Here is a 24,188-nt window from a genome sequence, read left to right on the forward strand (position 1 = left end):
TTGTTTTTATCAGGTTTTCATAAAATTGATTGACCACTTCTTTAGATTTTTTTCCATTCCTAGATGGGGTCACCATTATCTAATGTGTCAATTCCTATCTTACTTGCAAATCCTTTAAGGTGCTTTTTCTTTTTTGTGGGTTTCTCAATATTAATCCAATATATAAATGTTTCAAAAACCCTTGGGATTAATCCTTGGTCATATAATTTTTTACCATATACATCATCCCCCAGTAAAACACCTTCATCATCTTCTTAAAAATATTTTTAAAATCTTTATATGGTAGCAATTGTCAGCATCATATGGTAACAATTGTATCTACATTTCAGTTCTCTCTTACTTTCAGAATCCTATATCTATTGTTCTACTTAATACCTGTTTTGGATATCATCTTAGGATTTACAGCTGAAACTGCTCAAAATCCATCACTCAATTTTCAAACATAAACTTCCTCTTCTCATTGTATTCTCTACTCAGAAAATGACAACAATGTCACTCTAACTAATCCAGCGAAGAGTCTCACATTTGTTTTTAAATTTGTTTTTCCTAACCCAAACCTAATGCCATTGTATCTTACTAGTGCTACTTTAAAAATATATTCAGAATTTGGCTACTTTTCATCATCTTCTTGCTACTACTCTGACCCAAGCAATTATTTCAATACAACATTTTTTCTGCCATTTCTCTCTCCCAGACCATCTCCATCTATTAACTACCTACAAATCTTCTCTTAACATAGCAAGAAAATAATCAGTTTAAAACCAAAAAGTTGTATCATAACAGTCCTTTCCTCAACAATGTCCAAAGATTTCCAATCCAAGGTCCTCCTTGAGTCCCTCTCTAAGCAAATATTCCTTTCTCCCAAACCAATTCTCCTACCTCTTTGCTTCTCCACAGTCCTGATTACTAGCATGCGACATATTAGAATAAATATATGCAACATCCAATAAATTTTTATCCACATTTACTTTAATACCTCTGTATTCCAGTAGACTATAAGAACATGAAAGCAGAGATTTTGTCCATTTTGGTAACGGTTGTATTTTGAAAGTCAAGAACATAGCCTGATATATCTTACTTAGGTTAACGAGTAAATATTTCTTAAATGAATACAGGAATTATTGAGGAAAATTTGGAAGAAGAAAGAAAGAAGGAAGGAAGGAAGGAAGGAAGGAAGGAAGGAAGGAAGGAAGGAAGGAAGGAGGGAGGGAGGGAGGTGCATTACCAAATGTATTGATGGCAAACTATTGCCTCACTTAATTTTTAACAGAATGTTTAATCATGGAAGCCACTTATTAAATACTTTTTTATTGACTTAGAAAAATGAATGTATACTTTTGAATGCTGCTTAGATCAGGCATTAGAAATAGGCTTCGTGATGAAGTTTTAAATGTCAATTTTATATATTTCAATTTTAAATACTTGTAATTTCTATAATAAATTACAATTTGAAACCTTGAGACATTGTTTCTGACTACCATATTTTCTCTTTAATTTTGTAATTTCAGTATAGAATTTTCTTTCAAAAGATACTTTTTAAAAGATATTTCCATTTCTGTAGCAACTGTGTTTGGTGTCTAGGTTAGTCAGACATTTTATTTATTTTGATAAACCTTACTTGCTTCTGTAATGTTTGGCAGGTTTGGAGTTATTTCCATGTTTTTGTCTCTAATCATGTATAAATAATTTTGTACTTTTCCCTTTGATGTAAGCAAACAATCCTTATTGCTTCTGAGATGTAATATGAATTTAATTTAAATTATGTGAGGAAATAGCCCAAATATGTTGTGTTTAGAAGCACATGTCAACATTTGGCATTGAGATATCCTATGTAAATGTAAGCATTTAAAAGAATTCCAATAGAATGAAATACAGTTTTTTTATTATAATTTATGGAAACTATGTAAATATCTACAACTTTATAGCCAGTGTTTCCTAAATTCTTCATAAATTACTAATTGCTTTTTTAAGCTACAGGATATGCAAATATATTTTCACAAGGAAGAAATACTAAAACTCCAACAGCCATTTGGTTAAAATAATGACATAAAATGCCTTACTAACAGAAGTAGGCATGATTTTTCTTTGGCCTACAACTTTAGTTCAATGAATGCATTCTAATTTGATGAAACTTGCAAATTACAAGGAAATACCCTTCAATGAAAATCTTGTTTTGATGTGGCAGATCTGTGGCCACCTTTATGAAAAGCAGTTCAATGCACAGAACGTGAGATCTGAATTTGACTTCTGCCCCACTATCTCTAATCAATCTAAGACCTTGGGTTAGTTGTTTAAATCCTCCAAATTTCAGTAGTCTCATCCATAAAAGCAATATGATAGAATGTTTCTCAAGTTGATGTTAATACATTTTATGAAATAGTGTTAGGTACTGATTCAGTTTATGACACACGATGTTTTGTTTTTACGATAGGTGAATCACTTTAGAAAATTATTAAGTGCAAATAATATGAAAAAGTGCTCTATGGTTTTTCCATTATTCCAATAAGCACTTATTTAGTCCCTACTATATATAGGGATATGATCATAGAAAGAAATTATTTTCTCATAATATGCATGTTACAATGAAAGAATTTTATATGATACAGATGAGACCAATAAACGGAGAAATTATTTTACCCTAGATTTAGTTACAGATTTTCTGAGTTTGTACCTAAGGTTTAATCAAGGACTTAAAAAGTGAATAAAACAAATGGAAAGATATTCACATTTTTAAATACAATTGCTCAACATAAAGTAAAATAATTCCCCCAAAGTTTATAAATTTAATGAAAAACTTTCCCCAAATTACCTTATCAATAAACATATTTATCTATATTTAGACTCTAAAATTACTAATTCTAAAATTGATATGAAAAATAATATTGTATTTTAAGACAGTAAAAACTGATAAAAAGGATTAAGCATACCACATATTAAACCATAAAATATCAATTACCAAAAAAAGCATATTAGCACAAAAGGATCAATGGGACAAAATATAAACTGAAAAAAGTTGTATAAATATATGTGATGAAGAGAACATTTCAAGTCAATATGGACAATAAACAAATTGAACTCAGTGTGAAAAAAATCAGACACCATCTATTGATGAGATAATGGGCTTTTAAACAAATTGAGCTCAGCAAGTAGGTAACCTTTTAGAAATAAGGTTGGATGAACCCAGTAGCAATGATAAGTGAACAAAAATTTCAACAATATAGAGATAAAACACTAGGAATAAAGAAGAAAAAACAGAAGCAAATCTCTTTATAATGTGAATAAATAATATTTTTCTACTTCTCGAAGTCAGTAATGTATAAAATAAAAGATTTACAATATAAAAACACCCCAATCACAACCAATAAAAACCCAGAAATACATGCTTCTTAAAGCATAGATTAAATGCTAATTTTCTTTATGTATGAAACTGTTTTTAGAAATTGATAAAAGCTATTGAAATATGTCTGAAAAATATGAAAAGAATATACTCAGAAAAAGTTGTGGTTGGTTTGTTAGGATATGAAGTGATGCTCAACAGTATTTACTTAAAATTAAGATCACACTAATATGGAATTTAACTGTCAAATTGGCAAAAATGTAAAAAAAAAAATCAGACACCATCCATTGATTAGATTATGTGAAAACTAGCACTCTGGAAACACAGCTAGTAGGAATGCCAAATGTTATAGCACCTATGGAGGACAATGAGAAATAATTATTAAAATTACAAATAAGGGCTGTGGGTGTAACACAGAGGTAGAGCCCTTTCCTTGCCTACTTGCAGCTATGTCTTCAATTCTCAACATCACAGAAATAAACAAAAAAAGTACAAGTGCTCACTTCTGCAGCACATATACAAAAATTGGAATGACACAGAGAAGTTTAACATGGCCCCTGCACAAGGATGACATGCAAATTCATGAAATATTCCCTTAAAAAAGAACAAATGTGTTCACCCTTTGACATAGTATGCTCACCTCCTTAATTTATTTTAGTGATACACTTGCACAAGCACAAAATATCACGAACAAGTTATTAGTTACAGCATTTATTTTGTAAGTGACAGGTTAAATAAACAATGATACAATCACTGTATGAAATATTTTTGTCATAAAAAAACATAATAAATTTCCCTTGAACTGATGCAGAAATTTTTTCCAGGGAGAGAGATACAGGAAGAGTAGAAGAGAGATACTTTAAGGAGGAGGGCAAGTTAAAAAAAAAAAAAAGGACAAAGCCATGTAGTTTTGTGTTAGTCTATTTAGTGCTGCGGTTATAGAATGCTGCAGTTTTTTTAAAATTTGTTTTTATTCATATGTGCATGCAATGTTTGGGTCATTTCTCCCCTCTTCCCCTTCCCCCTCTCTTACCGCCCCCCACTCCCTCCCTTACCCCCCCTTACCCCTCGCTACCAGGCAGAAACTATAGAATGCTGCAGTTTTTAGTGAACATAAATTTTTCTCATGGATAGGAAAGATGGGAATTCTAAGATCAAGGTGCAGCATCTGTTGAGGGCCTTCTTGCTTTGTCATCACATGGTAGAAGGTAAAAGACAGAAGGGCCAAGAGTAACCAAATTCATCCATTAATAATATGATTAACCACACCTATGGGGGTAGAAACCTGTTACAATGGCAATTCAATTTCATCATGAGTTTTGGAAGGGGATAAATATTTGAGACAAAGAAGGTATGACACTTTTTCTATATATAAAGGGGAGTAGATAAATGTTCATATTTTCTTATACCTATATAATTTTTTAAATGAAACCATATGGAGGAAACTAATACAAATTTCATTTGTGGAAGAAAAGGGTAGGGAATCAATAGAAACAAGGGTAAAAGTGTGAGGTTTCAACGTACCATAACCATGCTACCATTACATATTCCACAACTCCATTTTGTGTCATTTTAGTTCTTTGAAAACATTGAAAGAACAGTAAAATAAACACTATTATATGCATTATTTGTGTTGACCTGTTGATGACATTTTCCTACATTTGTTTTATCATTTGTTCGTGTGAGAAATGAAAGGGCAAATAACTGTGATCTCCCCATTTAACTGAGTTATGCTTGTTGAATCCCTTCCTTACTATATTTCTTCAATAAGTATTTATTAAGCTCCTACAATGTGTGTTTTTCTTCTCTTCTCCCTCTCTTACTGTTTTTTCTGACTCATCTTGCTTTTCTTTCCTCTGGTACTTTCAGAGTAATATGGACATTATTTTCTTTATTATTCCATCAGAAGAATTCAGTTGTCACCAGAAGAAGTCTCCATGATCATCAACAGGAAATAATGGATGTCAAGAACTTTCTTATACCATATCTTGCATCACTCTGGTCCAGAAAGACCAAAGCCCAAGCTTTGTGACATGTTACTCTGTGTAACCTTGGATTAGAGAAGTTTTGCATACATCACACTTGCTAGTGTTCTCAGTTCTTTTGGAATTCTAAGAATGATCTAAGTAACCTCTGTTCCCACCTAGTTATCATTTATTGTCTAGTAGCATAGGTGGTTTAGCTGGTCATTTTGAAACTGATTTTTCTAATTTAATATTGCAATTGAGTTACACAAAGTACCTCCACCTAACAGCAGTATCTGCTTGATCTTGCGTTTTTTTTTCTGGGTTTTTTTCTTTTTTTGCATTTTTATTAGCATATATTAGTTGTTCTAGGAGATTTCATTGTGATATTTACATATGTGGTTATAATGTATCTTAATTAGATTCACCCCTTCCATCATTCTTCCCCTTCTTAAAACAATTTCAATGTTCCGTTGCTCTATTTTCATGCACGTATACATTGTATACATGCATACATTGTAGTGTTCATTGATCATATTAATTCTCCTTCATTCTCTGTGTTTATCTTCCCTCCACACACTGGTCTTCATCCCTGGACAGGACCTGTTTTACCTTCCTGTCCCTCATATTTTAAGTGTATATTGATTGTTAAATGTGGTTTTGCCATGGTATTTTACACATGTATATATTATACTTTAATTGGATTAACTCCCTCTATTACTTACTCTTTATTGTCTGCTCCCCTATTATTCAACAGCTTTTGGTGTATTTCATTATGCCATATTTTTTGAATAGCCAATAGTTTATTGTAAGTATATGGTTTCAACTGCAGTAATAAGCTCACTTGAACAGGATGACACAATAGTCAAGTCAAAAGAATAAATGCTTGCTAATTATAAGAATATTTGTGGCCATTTGAGCTGTCACATAGAAATCCAAATTCCATAGATCCTAGAATTTGCGGAATTCCGTAGATTATCACCTTCGAACTAAACATGACTCATTGGAACATAATTATAACTTTTAAAGAAATTTATCTGATGGACCAGAGGTGACAGTTTTTATCTCCTTCCAAACAAATGATTCCTTTACAAATATTTGACTTTGAATCACTCAGGATTTCTACAATCACAATATCACCTCTTTTTGGAATCATATCCTCTATGTGTTACTTTTCATCCAAAGTTTTACACCTAAAACTTGGATAATATAAAAATATCCACTAAGATTTTCTGCAAAGACAATATCTGAATTTTGAGCTGTAGGCACCATTGAGGGCGCAGAACACATTACAACACCACAATGTGTTCAAAAGCACAATGGGCTATGAAGTGTTAGTGAATAGTATAGCCAAAACTTCAAAAGATTATCCACCATGAAGCATAGTTTACATTGACTCTGCCACCTTTGGACATACGTCTGTTCTATAATACATTCAAATTTTAAGGTACTTGCTGAAATTCCAGGAAAAAATATCCAAACAAATCTCAAGGCAAATGTGGGTGATTCATGGTTTCAGGGTTCCTGTGTTTCCAAAAAACCCCAGAAAACCCTCACCCAAGACTCAGGTGGGACTTTCTCTTCTTTATACCTTCTTCATACACAGATGCAATTTATTTTGATATTATTTGGTATCATTTATTTCCAAGCCAGTTTATATGTGTGTAAAAAATTGTTATTTACTATTGGAATATAAATATAACTAACATTTATCCACTAACAATGCATTCATCATCACCTATGCATTTGAGAAAATTTCATTTATCGATGGAGTAATTGTTTCTTATTCCCAGCTTTCATGAAATGGTAAACTTGTTAAGGTTTGAGGTTTGTTTTATTTATCTTCATAATATTGGTGCCTATTTTATTGTCTGGCTTCTAGTAGATGCTCATTAAACATCCGGTAAAAAGAAACTATTTTGTGTTCATCTTGATATATCTCAGGAGTTAATTATCCAAAGAGGTTTCTAAAAACCACACATTGCTTTGGCTCTTCTTTCAGTCGTTTCTCTATGGTTGGCTCTGTTCCCCATATGATCCCTGTGCCTCATCAGTGTGGAGTTCAAATATGGTCGTGCTTTCTTCTACATCTAAATTTCAACAGGTTATCACACTTGTGCCTCACTCAGGACTTCAGAACCCTACGAAGTTTCCCATTGTCATTTATTTCTTGAAGATTTTAGTAGGCTTCTTATCAAATTATGTAACTTCTTGCCCCTTTTTGTTTTGCTTTTATGTTTCTTTTATAAATGATTTTAGCAGCTTATAATAGTTGTACCAGGGTATACATTATAATATTTCCTTATGTGCTTAGAATATATCTTAATTGGATTTACCTTCTCCATCATTCTTCTCTTCCCCCTTACTCCCTTCTTAGAACAATTTCAACAGTTTTCATTCTTCTATTTGCATATGTCGATGCCATATACATCCACCATATTCACCCTCATTTCCGCTTTCTTTATGCCCACCCCTCCCACTGATAACCACACCCAGAAAAGATTTATTTTCCCCTCCTTCATTTCTTTTATTTTTGATTAAATGTATATTAATAGTCCAAGGGGTGGGGTTCTCCTTATTACTTCAGATCTGTATATATCGTGATTTAATCCAACGAACCCCCCCCATTACTTATTCATTCTCTATCACCATGCTACCCTAATGATAAACAGTTTACTGTACATGTTGCCTTTTTATTCTAAACTTCTGAGAAGCATTGGCCATCTTAACTCATTTCCTCTTTTCTTGTATAGGGGTGTTTCCCAGGAAACACTTTTTTTCTACTTGTCCTTATTTATAAGCACAGGAATGATAGCTAGATAGATAGATAGACAGATAGTCAGACACTGAGAGGCCCTTTGTGCACTGATTAGTATACATTCTTAGTGCCTTGGGTCTACTTTGTGTTCTTCTGCCCCTCCAGCGCTCAGCTTCCATTCATTTGACTGAGATGGCAATCCAGACACCATATGCTATAATTTTACTGTGTTTCCAAAGGTACATGTAGTGTAAATTTAAACCCCAACTCAATAGTGTTGACAGGTGGGAACTTAAGAGATGATTGTCATTATTGAGACAGCCAGTTGTCACAGGAGAGGGACTCTAATGAGTTTTAGCTGTTTCATCTCTCTTGCTCTCTCGCATGCATTTTTTTGTCCTTTGCCTTCCACAATGCACAGCTCAGCAAGAAGACCATGGCTAGGTGCAGGTCCCTCAACCTTAGACATTTCAGCATCCAGAATTATAAGAAATAAATACATTACTTATAAATCACTGTCACCGATATTCTGTTATAGTAGAATGAAATGGACTAAACCCCCACACTTTTCCTCCATCCTTTCTTTACTATGTTTTCCAGGTGGAAGGCCTCTGAAACCTCCAAGTGACAGGTTCCCACCATCTGGTTCCACCCATGTAAAATAACTTTTTCTGGTGATTACCTATGATTTGGAGACAGGTTTAGTATCACAACTTAAATCTGATTGAATCCACATATTCCCTTTCATTGAATCAATTCAGTCAACAATTATTTGTAGGGTGTCTACTATCTTTGTGCCAGACACTAGGATATGCTAGTGACCAAAATCATGACAAAACCTTTCCTATGGACCTTGCTTGCATTTCTATGAAGAGAGGTAAGTATTAGGTAACAGGTAGCAATATGTAAGAAGTAATAGATTAGCCAGTTATGTGACTGATATAAAAGATGACAACGAGTTCTTTCTGTTAGAATATATCAGAAAAAGGGGATCAAATGTAATGGAGTGGCAGTGTTTAGATTGATTATCTGGACTGTATAACTTAAAACTCCATAGTTCTAATATTGCATCTTCATTGAATTAATCATTCTAGGAAACTTGTGAAACTATGCATTTTAAATTTTATATTTTTATTTTCTTGAGACCAACTTTTAACAAGAAGCCAAGGGGTCAATGATGAGGTTGCTTTCTGGTTATTTACCAATATAATCTATTTATCCCTGCAAATAAGACAAGTCTATAGCCATATACAGTCTCAACAGACAGGGGGATACCAAAAATTTAAACTGTGTTTATAGGGCCAGGCATGGTGGCACATGCCTGTTATCTCAGCTATTCGGGAGGTGAAAGTAGAAGGATCATGTTCCATGGCCAAACAGGGCAAAACTGCAAGACCTTACCCCTCAAAAAAACACCTAAAGTGATAGATCTGGGGACATGACTCAAGTGTAGAGCACCTGCCTAACAAGCACAACGTCCTGAGTTCAAACTTTAGTATGGTAAATAAATCAAATTAATATAGGGTTTACAAACTAGAAGTTTCAGATCTTCTTAGGAAGATTAAATGTATGCATAAATCCTTCTTCCATTTCTGTGAAGGAAACTAGGTAAGTAGATAGTCAGGATTGCCAATTTGCTTCTTTTACTTTTTATTTTTATACTTTACATTTATTATTGTTGTACTGGGGTACATTGTGACATTTACAAAATTTCTTACAATATGTGATAGCTGAATTCACCACTTCCATCATTCTCCTTGACCCCCCCTTTCCTGCATTCATGGAATAGTTTTAAGAGGTCTCATTTTTCCATTTATATACATGTGTAATTGCTTCTTAAATTCTGTTCAAAATTTCTGTCATCTGAAGCCCCCACACATACACACTCTTGTTTTTCACCTGCTTTGTCACAGCAGCCTCCTCATTATTCTTGCTGTCCCTGTTCCTGCAAGTTTCAGCCATGCATCTGTGGGCCTGTTCCTGGTCCTCAGCTCCTGGGGAGCTCAGCACAGAGGCTTAGAGTCTCAGGCAGCTGCAGCCTGAGGCAGGCAGGCCAGGCCAACCTCTGCTGGAAGCCAAGCTCCCAGGAAGTGGAGAAGGCCAGTCATGTAAATACTCCCTCTAGGTTAAATTGGAGAAGAATCAGGATATGAAGTGAAAACAATCTTTAAGAAATGCAAATATAATCCCATTACGCCTCTTGGTAAAATACATCAATGTTTCCACATCACACAGAAGATTAAGAACAAACATCTTACCCCGCAGGCTTCATTTTCTCTGTCTCCACTACATTCACTAAGTCAGCGATAATCACATGGTTGCCTTCCTCTGGACACATATTCCATACATCCTCTAACTTAAAAAAGTAAATAAGTAACAATAAAATGAAACCTTCCATGGAATTATACATAGTAAATCCCTGCTTTCAGAAAGTGTTTATTTAAAGACCACTACTGCTTTGAATATTTTAACTATTTTTGATGGAAAGTTCTCCAAGTTATTTTATTTACATAAACTTCAAGAAATCCCAAGTAAATTTATTTATATATGAGTACACACACACACAAACATTTACAGCCAAGTTTTATGATTTGCTGCACACTTATTCTATTGCATAGATATTTTTATTAAGATAGTAATGCAGAATAATTAAGAAATGATGAAAAATAAAATGTTTGCATATCACCATTCTATTGCATTTTATCTCAAACAATATTGTTTTTTTTAATCCTTATCCTTCACTTTATCTTCACTTGATTCATATTTTATATAGTCACAAACAGAATTTACATTTTCTTTTATTTTTCTTCTGGTGGTATTGGGGTTTGAATTCAGGGTCTTGTGCTTGCTAAACAGGTGTTCTACCACTTGAGTCACCCCACCACTCCTCAGAGTTTATGCTTTCTTCATTTGAAATACCTTAGTCTTAGTTTATATCAGCAATTTTATGAATTAAAAGAAAAATATTTTATTGTATTCATTATATCTACAAAGTATATAAGGAATAATTATCATACTTGTTGAGAATTTAACATTAACATTGCATTAAAATTATGATAAGTAAATCTGTGATAAGTATATAGATGTACATATATAGTTTTTCATATTTGAATTTCTTGGGGTTAAATAAATTAATTCTGGCAAATAATGTACAATGTACATTGCCACCAAATATATGAACATTTTAGTGTCCTGGCTCAGATGACATTTGAAATGATAATTGTATTTATTTTATATTCTTTGATAGATTAGACAACTGATTTCTGAAGTAAAGGATATTACACATAACATTTTCATAAATTCCTGTGCTATCATTTGGAATTTCTAATATAACAAGCATATAGCAATGCCTTCAAGAGAAGGATATGGATATTTGCCTCCAAATTCTGACCAGCAGTGTACATTAAACATTTTTGTCAATTTTATTTGGGTATTCTGTGTTTCGCCAGCCATCTGATGTAACTTTTATACTGCTGTCAGCTACAGTTTCACCTTCTATTTTTTAATGTGCCATAGAGCAAATCATCATCAAGCTTCCTAGACTTTCCAATTTGTAAAACTGACATCAACTGTGTGGCAGGCATTCTTCTAGTAATTCCTCTAACTTAAGAAAATTAACCTTTATTTAAATAATGTATTTTATAACTTCTTTGAAAAGGGTTTCAGCAATAATACTTAGTACTAGATGAAGGAAGGGTGAATTAGAGGGTATGAGATACAGTAAATGAATTGAATCATTTATTATATATGTATACATGGTTATTTTTTCTCACTTCTTTGTATTTCTCCGTCACCCATTCTATTTCCTTTCCTTCCTCTTCCCACCCTTTCTTCATTTCCAATTCATTTACTTATTATTTATTCATTTTTATTTTATTAGTGTATGTTAATTGTAAAAATGGCTTTCATTGTGACATTTTTATATGCATATATTGTACTTTGATAAGATTAAACTCTTCTATTGCTATTTCTTTTCATTATCCCCACTTTCCCTCTTTTAATATTTTTTAGTGTGTTTTATTATGCCATCTTCTTTTACTGACACAATGTACTTCAACATTATTCATCTTCCCTCATTCTTTCACCTCCCCTCCCGTTGTCCCGCCAAACTGTCCCACATTTACCTTTATTACACACACACACACACATATATTCGGTCTGGATTTCGTGTATGGGAGAAACCATGTGATATTTGTCTTTCTGAACCTGGCTTCTTTCACTTAACAGGATAATCTCAAATTCCATCCATTTTCCTGCAAATGACGTAATTCATTTTTCTTTATTTATCCATTGTGTATATACCACATTTTCTTTATCCATTCATCTTGTACTTTTTTTCTTGGTGCACATTACTTGGTTCTTACCTGATCTTTAATTTGTGCTTTTGGGGATTCATTACATTGAAGTAAACTAGTATTTAATATTTCATCCACTTGCTAATTGACCAACACTAGAACAATTTAGGGTTCACAGATCTTACTCCTGATTCCTAGTGAATTTTCTATCATTCAAAGAATTCCATCCTAAAATTTTATATTTCTTCTTTTCTTTTATTGTTTTGTTTAAAATATTATGGAAGAAATATATTTTTTCAGGACATATAAAATATCATAACTAAAAAAGGAAAAGAACAATTTTCTATGACTTCAAGTTACCACCTCAAAAATCCACTGTCAACACTTTGGTCTTTCCATGTTTTCAATGATATGATACTAGAGATAACTTTCTAATCTGCTTTCTTTAACTTAACAAGATAAAAAAAAGATACTCCAGTTTTTTTAAGTAGAAAATATGCTTTAATATTCCAACTATGTTGTATTTTATAAAGCCAGCTATAACGTTGTGTGTGTGTTCACAGATACTTGTTTTTGAGCACTGTGTAGTATATGTGTCTATAGGTATTCATGTGTTGAGGTATGTGTGTTTGAGTGTATGCTAGTTTGCCTTGAGAAGATCACATATGTCTACACCAATGCCTGTGCCATTGTATTTTCCTACCATAGACCCATTATAGATGTGATATTGGGAAGTCCAGCATTTCTTTTCTCTTTCTTCACTTTCTATTTTTGGATTTTTCCCTTTTTTTCAGATTTTTTAAAATTGGTTTGAGTCCTTATTCCTAAGCATGTTAATTTATCAAGTCCCTAAGCTGAGGCAAATATTTTAGTTTCACTCAGTACATAGCTTTCTCATTTCCCTTTCAGGTCAGTAGATAAGTCCTTCTCTTAATATTTCATAAATGCCAGGAGTTAGTTAGCAGTGCTGAGATAGCATTAAGCTAATCTCTTTGGTTCTTGATAGTCTTTATTTTATTCTTTACCCCAGAAGATGTCACATTTGTAAATTATATTTATATTTCATCTGAAACACTAAACTGTGGTTTCTTTAAAATAAAATACAGTGTTCTATGTCTTAACAGTCACTCTGGGAAATTTTGTTTGGTTTCAGAAAGCCAAGTTTTTAAAATTAAAAAAATCCAGACCTGATAACTAGAGACAATTACTTGGGAAGAAAACAGTAAGTTAAATTGTGTACTTCACTGTCATTTATATCAATTTTTTTCTTATTGGCTGCTGTACATTGGTCTCCTCTCAATAAGGCAGCTGACATCTATTGGGATGTCTTTGTCTTTAGTTTGTCATCTGACTGTTGATGTGATTATATCTTATTTTTCACTTTATCTGGAATCCTGGTTCTGAGGATCCTCTTCTTTACCCTCTGCTTTTTTTGAGACATGCTCTCACTACATAGCCTGGCTTGCCTCACTCTGATCATTATGCTTATGTTTGCTCAGTGATGGGATTGTAGGATTGGGTCAGCATGTCCAGCTTCTTCTTTGTTTCTTTTAGGCCAAAGTTTGGTTCAGAGGATATGATCACAACAGTCTTTAATGAAAGCACTAGTAGATGATTTTTAGTTTCTGCTTTATTGTTTTTGCTTCTGTGGGATGATTTCTATCAGACAAATGCATGCATTTGAAAATCTTGTATCTTAATATTTGAAAAGAATCCCATTGTCCTTACCTGCTCCTGTTTGTAATTAATGACCACAAAACATATGTCTTCTTAACTACTTAAGTGTAGTTTGGTCACTATGCTTTTAGTAACCAAATAAGGCAATAAACTTTAAATGAGATATATTTATTAATTCCAAAATCTGGAGATGTATGCCATGAAGGAAAGTTTTGCTACTATTATACAGAAGCCATCTTTCACACATATATTGTATTATATGTTATATGATAGATCTATAGATAACATATATTTTTATATGATATATTTTAGAGATTGTGCTTTAAATGACTATAAGGGAAGGCAAAGGAGAAAGGTAAGCTGGAATCTGGAAACAATATTATGGAATATTCACTGGGGATTGTAGGTAAAAATCTCTAAAGTCCTATCTCATTTAAACTACTATACCGAGCATTTGTGATGTTTCGATTATAGCAGAAGTGGCCAAGAAATACAGATTTCTTTGATTCTCTTCTGCTTTCTATCATTTCAAATGCTTGCCATTTCTCTGCCAACACAAAAATAGGAACTGCATGAATGTTTAATTGGGTGTTAATAAATCACCCTTAATTTTGAAAGTTAACTAAATCATGTTTATGGATTCTCAAGATAGAGAAAATCTTTCCACATTTTATTATGTACTGAACACATCTTTATTAATTGAAAAGTCAGATATGAATTCTGATGAAAGAAGATTTAATTTATAAAGACAGCATGACAGTACATGAAAAAACAGTTTTCTAATATTTGGATGAAAAGTCTATCAGACCTGATTTCATGGTTCATTTTTGCATTATTATTGTATCATTCACTTTCAGCCTTCTATTAAAAATTACTTTGGTGCCTGGGGATGTAGCTTAGTGGTAAAACTGAGTTTAATCCCAAGCATTGTTAAAAACAAAACCAAAAAGAACTTCTAAAAATCAAATTAAATCCATGCTTTTAATCTACTGTAAATTAAGATAATGTTGGAAAATAGTTTGAATAAGTTTTCTTAAGCTAGTATGTTTTAAAAAACAATTGCAATGATAATATTCTTTAAGTTAATTGTCCCTGACACTCATTTATAATAAGAACATACATTATTACCAAACACATTTACTACCAGGATTTTATGATACTTAATCAAAATGTGAATCCAACAGCAACAAAAAATTGAAATTGAATTGATATTATATCCATACTTTGCTTTAGTAAAGCTAAAGTTGATTACTTTGCTTTCATCAACAAAAGTGAGCAGTCTAAAACTGTGCTGTACTTTTAAAGGACCAAATAAAAAAACAGAATCTTGGCTTTCAGTCCCAATTGCACCATTCTCTAGACTGAATGGCTTTAAACAAGTCACTTACCTCCCCAGACCTTCCACTGTTTGATTTTAGAAAGAAGAACTTTGGGTAAGATTAATTAATCTGCTTTTGTTTTAGCTTAAAAATTCTGTCACATATAAACATTGTCCCTTGACTTTAAATTTCAGACACAAGGTGGCACTATTAGTAGTGATTTTAATTTAGTCCAGAAATAAAATCAGCTAATTTCAAAGTCTTTATATCCAAAAAATATATTGGAATATGGAAGGCCACCATATCACACACACACACACACACACACATACACACACACACACACAAAAACCTTGACTGATCACTGCTAACATCTGGATGAATGCTCAACAATTCAATGATTGATTGATTTTTTTTTCACTTCCATGAAAATATTTCATTGTGTGTTAGGCCATTAAGATATCTTTGCAAAAATATGTGAAAGGCAAAAATTGATAACAGCATGATTTCAAAATAACTAGCAACTCCTAAACAAGGTTTATCAATTTTATAGGATATGAGAAAGGTGTTGAAACGTGAGCACTAAAAGGATTGCATGCTGTATGCAGACAATCTTCAAATAATAGTAAAGAAACAAATTTTCAAAAATTAAAAAGTTGTAGGTCACAGCAGAGAGCTTAATGTCTAGCCTCTAAAATATTTTTGCTCAGATTTTTCAACCTTGGTGACATTTTCCAAAATATACCACATATAATGGGGACCAAAATGTTTCATGGCTAAGCCAAAAATGTAATTTACTCTTGTAGTAAACATATCTTCCTTAAAACCTGACCATTTCCCCCATGTTTCTTTGATGGCTCTCAAATGAAATCAACCAAGATTAGGTTCAAACATGATCTCAATTCTTCAGTGGTTTTCCTGATCCAGTAAGAATTAGTCTTTCGTAAATAATTTATAAATTTCATATACTTAATATTAGAGATATTAGCAATCTTCTAGACTACTTCTTTCATTTAGCTGATGAGAAAACTGAATTGCACAGTGAAGACAAGAGAGCAAGAAGCTCCATCTCTGATCTGTGACAAGGGCAGCAATCCAGCCCCAGTGTTCTTTCTACCATGGAATACTATGTCATGCAGTTGACAGACAGTCCTCTGTATCTGAAGTGCAAGTATCATGTACCTTCCTAAGTTTTAAATTCCTTTTATGAGAGTCCCTACTTTTTCTCTCATACTCTCTAGCATGGTGTCTGGTAATGTGAAGGAGCTCAAAGCATACATTTGAATAAATAAATGATTTACTCTAATGATAATTTTAATAAAACTAATACTCCTTCATATTAATTTGTGCCCATTATAGGGCATCACATACATTATTTCTTTCCATACTCATAAAACTCATCTGTGTTCAGAAGTGAGATTTTTAAAAAAGATTTTATTATAGGATATTCTGAAATGGGTATTAATTATGAGTCCTTTTTTATTACTCAGTGGTTGTCACTTTCCCAACCCCAACTTATAGTATTGCAATTGAACACGTAATAGAGATGTGGCTTGCAATTGAACACGTAATAGAGCTGTGGCTTATACCATCTTTGGTCTGGCAGATATTGGCTGAATTCATGGAATTTCCTGAAAAGGAGTGACCATACTTTAGTTATGCAGCTTTCATCAGTGACAATCACCTTCGACCATGGCTTCCTTCCCTTAGTGAGGCATGATGATAAGTACTGCACAAAGTCATCTTAGCTAATGAACAAGATGCTGTGTACACAGTACCAGGGACACAGAAGCCTGATGTGTTTGTCATTTGTGTGAAATTGAAATATTCTCTTTATACTGGGTAAGATACAGAGGAAAAATCAGAATAAGACAGTAACAAATATAAGGTTTTTGTTCTTCCCTAAGGGTTTACTTATTTTTGAGTCAAAAATAAGTAAACACATATGTAATGGTCTCATTGATCTTTAGAAATAACTCAGCAACATGTAACTTATTATAACCCATACAATTCTAGATCTTTCACTAGTCTATGAATGTAAAACCATTTCAAATTCCATTAACATTTCATCTAAGTGTTTGTGGGAGTTCTGACAAGAAGTGCCATTTGTGCTCATGTACGACCCTCTCCTGTTCTCCTCTCTCCCCCTTTTTTGATGGTCTTCTAAGACATCTTGTCGAAGATCTTCAACATCCAAATAACCTCTAAATGTTCTGTTATCAACAGCATTGAAGGTGGGCAAGTGGCCACAGTAAGGGTGCAAATACAGTAAATACCATGCCTTTCTGCTATTTCAGAGACTGCACAAAGCTTTGCGTGCAATAGGTGTTTGAAAATATTTAAGCAAAGAAAGAGTGGTAGCTATCAAATTATTTACTGGAATCCTTAGTATAGCTGTGTTCAGCACAAGAGGAGTCAGGATTGCCCTCCTCTCCCTTCTCATCTGAAAGCTTCAAAAGCTGAAATGCTTCCACATGGAGGGATGATACCTTTGTGAAACACCTCCTCCCTACAGGTCCTTCTTCAAGACTGTAGGGAAATATACTGTTCCTTCAGTGGGCTATAGGCCTAGGTCCGAGGAAATTCTGTTATTCTTTCCTTGGATTTTCTATCCGTAACTGCTCATCCCTCCCAGCTCTACAGATTCTTGACAAGTGGCAGAAAAGGAAAATTTACTCAGATTGCTCTTACTAGAATAGTAAATATGCCTAGAAAGATCTAAATTCTTAACTGGACTCAAATGTTCATGCTTCTGCAAATAAAAACTTTAAAAAAGGGAATAAAAATTTAAAATAAACTATTTAGTGGTCAACTGAAGTGGTTTATAAAATTGTGAAATACAACTGTAACTGTACTTTGTAAACTTAGCAGTTTTATATACCTTAAAATTATTAGAAATATGTGCGATAGGCATAATTTCAAAAACTAGAAGGCAAAACAAAGATACAAAAGGAAAAGTGTTAATAAGATTAAAAATTAATATATTACCAAATTGAAATTGAATGTAGGAATAATAATGGTAATATCAGTTTCTGTTAAAAACAATAAAAATAGGCAACCAAGAAGCATAAGAAAAATTTTAAAAGCAAAAGATTTACAATGAATGTGTAAAATATAGCTAAAATGCAAGTGAGATTAAGCAAAAACTATAAGGTCATCTTCTTTGTTTAAATATGCAGGTTAATTTGAACTGCATAAAATGGGTGATTTTTCCAGCAAAATATAAATTGTTGAAACGGACAAGTTATACACCAATAAACATAAAGAAAATTACATTAGAAAACATAATACTGCAAAGATTTCTTTTCTTTTTTATTCCAGAAAGCTACTTTTTTAGCTTTAAAGCAGAGAATTATGTTTTTCACAAGAGAACATATGGTCATAAGCAAAAGAGAAACATATTCAGCTACTTGTTTATTAATAAAGAAAATTTAAATATAAAATACTTTATGTACCTAAGCACGCACATAAAATTAAAATACAATGACATGCTGAGGGGAAAATGGAACACATAAAACAGACTCGTGGCATTATCACATAATTTTTTGTTCAATTTTAAGAAAGGTAAACAACCCGACATAAAATGGGCAACAAATTATGAACAAGATGGAAAAGAAGAAAATGAAACACACAGGACATGAAGAGATAATTAAATTCATGACAAAAAGCAGGGAAATACACACATAATGATGAAGATAAGTACTCTGTGATCTTACTCATGTGTGGAGTATAAAAAAAGTTGATCTCATAAGACCTAAGAGTAGAATCGTGGTTACCAGACTGAAGAGAGCAATAGGGAGTGATGCATGGGGAAAGAGCAATCAATAGCTACTAAGTTGTATTTAAGAAAAAGCTCTGGTGTACCAAGTACAGTGACTATAGATAAAAATAATGTACTATGTATTTCAGAAAACTAGAAGAAAGTTTTTTTTAACCATAAAGAAATTATAAATGACTGAGGACAGAGTTTGATTTTAGTTTTTAATTGTTGTTCTTGATAGAGACAAGGTCTCACTATGTAGCTTAGGTTGGCCTCAAATTTGCCATCCTCCTGCCTCAATGTACAGACTTCTGGCTTTATAGTCATGAACCACCATGACCAGTGAGGTGATAGATAAGTTTACCCTGATTTAAACTTACACTATGTATGCATGTGTCAAAACAGCACAAGATACCCATAAACATGGACAATTTTTACACATATACATTAGTTAAAAATAAATTGAATCATTTAATTAAAATTTTAAATAAGACATTGTATTTTGTCCATAAAATTACAAAATAATTTAAATGTCTGTAATACTAATGTTGACAAACGTATAAGAAATGAATATTCTCAGATATCATTAGTGAGAATATAGATGGTCCAAATATTTTACAGGGAAATTTGAATCCTCATTTAAGAATTGAAATGTTAGTCTTCATTGTCTGTTGGGCTTGCAAACATACATAGTTTACAATTTGCATTTTAACAAAAGGTCCTGGGTGGAGAGACTGCACAGATTGAGTCAGTTTTTGAGGGACTAGTTGATAGATTTTAGGTGGCATGAGTGGAGTCATGTAGCTGCTAGACGAGTATTACAGTAGTCTGGGAGAAAAATGATGATGGATATGGTGGAAGTTCAAAAATGAATATGAAGAGAACTGGATGAATTTGCAATATATTTTGGACCAGGAAGGATTTGATATTTGATTACATAAGTAGTAAAGGAAAGAGGAAAAGAGAAAGTAAAGATGACTCCCATTTGGTTTAAGCAAGTAAGTATATGCTAGTGTTATTTAATAAAATGGAAATACAGGAGGAATGAACTTTTCTTGAACTTTGCTATAGAAGTCCCAGGGAGCACAAGCAGAGACTCAAAAGTTATATATATAAAAGTAGCATATATCTGTGTTATTTTTTTTCAATATTCTGGATTGAATTTAAGGTATTGTGCTTGGCAGGAAGGAGTGCTACCACCTAAGCCACTCCATAAGCCCATGTGTCAAAATTTCAAATGGCTGTTAGAGCTTTAATGAAGATATTGGGGAGGGTGGAATATTAAAGTCTCTCCTTATTGTTATGCTGGGGATCTATCTGTGGATATAAATCCAGTAGTGTTTGTTTACTCAAATCAGGTGTAACAACATTTAGTGCATGTATATTAACAATTGTTATCTTCTTTTGATGGATCATTGCCTTTATTAATACGAAATGACCTTCTTTGTCTCTTCTGATTGATTTTGGCTAGAAGCCTATTTTATCAGACATGAGTGTAGCTACTTCTGCCTGCTTTCAGTTTCCATTTGCTTAGAAAATATTTGTTCCCATTATTTTACTCTAAGCCAATGTTTGTCTTTGTCAATGAGATGTATTTCTTTTATGCAAGAAATAGTTGGGTCTTTCTTTTTAATCTAATCCAACAATATATGTCTTTTGATTGGGGAATTAAAACCATTAATATTCAGTGTAAACATGAAAGGTATATAGTATTTTCTATCATTTTGTTGTTTTGGTGATGTTTGCTTCTTTTCTAATCCTCATTTGCTAATTTGATCATAGTGAGATTTACTCTTTCCTGTGTTTTTCTGATTGTGTTTATCTTTCTCTTTTGTGTGTAGGATTCCTTTATGTATCTTCTGCAATGCTGGTTTAGTGATCATGTTTATTGTGAATTTTTTTAAAATTTCTCCTTCAGTTGAGGAATAGGACTTAAGCTTATTTATAAGGTCAGTACTGGGATATAACTATGTATTTATCCAGGGCCTATAAAAATGATGTTGATGGTTACTGAAGAAGATAGCATAGAAATAAGGTGGAAAGAAAGTAAGAATAATACCGAGACCCAGGCTCAGAGGTCATTCAATATACAGAAATCAAGCAGAGAAGAAGGAACAACCCATAGAGATTGAAGTTATATAGATGAGGCAGGATTCAAAATGAGGAATGTGGTGATCTGTGCTTAAGAAGTACTACTGCCCCATATGGTAGCAAAAGAAAAATTTGGACATGGTTTATGAGTGTGCCAATAATCTGTGGACAGCCTATCATATTTATTCCATCCAAGCCAGTCAGACATACACATCATTTTCCCCCTACACTGTTGTTTACACATCTTCAATCTTCATGAAAATAACAACAAGAGCACATACCAAGTTTTAATGGTGATAGTGTACAGGCAACCTAGACAGCAATAATATCAATCCCATCCATGATAATTTCATGTGGGTACTTCAAAACAGACTTATCTGTCTCTAGGCCTACAGCAATAACCTGTGATATACATTAGTTTTTTTTACTTCCTTCTTGAACTTGTTCAGGTATTATGTTCACCATACTTCACTGCCAGCTAATTACAGTAGAAAAAAAGATTAAAGCAGCAAGATAGAAAAGTGTTTGAAAAGACAGCAGGAGAGCTATTTCTTTATTTTTGAAATTTCCCCTATGGGTGACCAAGAGAGCATGCAAATGCATGTAAATGTCTTCTCCTTTACTTATAAAAAGAAAAAAATAACAAAAAAAGAAGAAAAGAACACCTTCCTCCCTTCCTTCTGACCTTCCTTCCTGTCTCCTTCCCTACTAATCAATTGCCTATGATAATGCATTTACTTTTAAGTGTCAAGTGTTGATAAGGCTAATATGTAGCTGATACCCACTTCAAAATTCTTAAGCTTGTGAAACTGTGAAAAATTAACTTGATTTAGATTTGAACTCTCTTCCCCTAGTCAAGAGCCTGTTTTGTACAAGAAGCCTGTAGGGATGGAGAGAAAGGGATATGGCCAAGTGTCAGTTTCTCTCTACTGAGGTTTGTTCATCCCTCTCCTTGGCCCTCTTGGCCAAGTCCTGACATCATCTATTACAACTCATCCTTGTACACCTCAAACTTCTGTAAAGAAATCCACTTCTTTTGCTCCAGGAGCACAGGCTGGCAACAGTGCATTAGCAACTCTACTGGGTTCACTTCCAGAATGGCCAGAATCAAATACATCTCCTCCTTTCATGATTCAGAGAGATGTCAGACACTTTTTATGTAAACAGTTTACTCAAAAGGGCCTATTTAGTTGAAATCTTCTTTGATTTGTTGTTTTTAACATGTTATAATAGAGGCAAGATTCATTGCTAGTTTCTCACAATATCTGCCAGTAGCTAGAGATGATATCTTTTTTTCTTTACCTCTGATAAGACCATTGATAACAATGGTTCCAAATAGCACAATGAATCTAATTATTAAATTCATAAATGTATATTTTTCCATGTCTGCATTTCAAACACAGCTAATTGACTTGGCAAAGGAAGATGATTCCATTTCATCACTTGCTGTTTTTTCTAGTCATAAGCAGACACAGATCAACTCTATGCATGATTACTTGGAAGAGTGACGAAGAGTAGTTTCAATAAAGGAAGACAGCAGAACAGAAAGAAAACAATAGTGAAGACCCACTACATATATTTGTTTACTAGTGTTATTAGCTATAATTCTCAAAACTGTATTAAGAAGTGTTTACTATTATCCTCATTTATACAGATGAGTATAAAGGTATTTATAAATGGGGATAAAAATCACAAGATGGTTGAAAGTCTTTAATTCTGCAGGCAGAAATAGGGACAGGCTTGCTAATTGGATAACTAATGACATTGTAACTGCTTTCAGGGCAAACAAAAATCTATTCCTTATAGTGTGGAGGGGAGGCACATTAATTTGTGTACTTATCTTTTCCCTTTCATCTTTTAATTCAATTTTTTAAACCAAACCTTCAACTTGGAAAGGAGAAAAATTCCTTTCCTGCTGAAATAAATAACAAATCTGGAGTTTTAGCCACCTGATGTTCTTTAAAATGTCAATTTCATGGGAGAAAATTAGTGTAGGAGAGCCTGGGACTAAATTTCAACTGTGCCTTTCTAAATTGTGCATGCAAATGGGCAATTAGACCTGCGATGGATAATTGCATGCCTGAGTGAACCCTTCCACAAGTAGCTGAGGGGCCAATTTTTAAGGCTGAATTTGTAGAAATCCTTATAAATTTCCTCTCGTGCTAAAACAGCCTATGGAAGTCTATCCAAACTCCAATAAGGGAATAGATCTGAATTCCATCCACTTCTCCTTAAGACAAAAGTCACTTGAGGAAGTGAGAAAAGATTGTGTGAGGTATAAAAACTGATAATACTTATGGTTTGTGTATGAAGCAAAAACATTTATTCATTTTGGAAAAATTGAACCATAGACATTAAAATTAAGGTAAAATAGAATCATTAGGAAGCCATTTATCCATTAAGAAATATTACTGCTAATATCTACCCTCATCTTTCTAATCATATTAGTAGACTTAGGAAGCACCCTTATATACACATAATACCAACTTGTTTTAATAGTTCATAATGTTGAATAAAATGAATATCCTTCCATAATCACTTTGCCATCTCCATTATTTTCTATTTTAATACATCTTAATATATGGAATCTACATCTAAAGGTTTAATGCTTGAGTTATTTTTAATTCACACTATTATAAATACATCATAATAAAATGCAGTGGTAACAATAATGCCTGCTTGATTGTCTTTGAACCACTAATGTTTGTAGAAATCACTTCCCTCTCATGTAATTCTGAATATTATTCATTTGGATTTTTATCTCATATGTAAAAGATAAGCCTTTTGAACTCACATTTCGGGTGTGGACAGCATCTTGAAAAGGCCATTCTTCCCTTTTCAACTTACCGTTTTTGAGTAATCTTTAGTCTTTGGACAGCCTTCTCTCCAGCATTCATCATCTTCTTGTGAAATTACTGTGCCATGGGACCACAATAGAGAGCTCTAATCTTATTGATCCCATATCCCATTCCACATCTTCACCCAAT

General features: G+C 33.1%; 1 protein-coding gene and 1 non-coding gene across 12 annotated transcripts in view; both read left to right on the forward strand.

Moving 5' to 3' along the window:
- Tenm4 (teneurin transmembrane protein 4) overlaps positions 1 to 24,188 on the forward strand; it is a 2,881,475-nt gene that overhangs the window by 612,203 nt on the left and 2,245,084 nt on the right. The gene's annotated exons all lie outside the window — the stretch shown is intronic.
- On the forward strand, positions 3,833 to 3,939 carry LOC141416195 (U6 spliceosomal RNA). Its single transcript, XR_012441018.1, has one exon. It is a non-coding gene; the product is annotated as a U6 spliceosomal RNA (small nuclear RNA).

This window comes from Castor canadensis, chromosome 1, assembly GCF_047511655.1.
Source record: "Castor canadensis chromosome 1, mCasCan1.hap1v2, whole genome shotgun sequence".
Taxonomy (NCBI): Eukaryota; Metazoa; Chordata; class Mammalia; order Rodentia; family Castoridae; genus Castor; species Castor canadensis.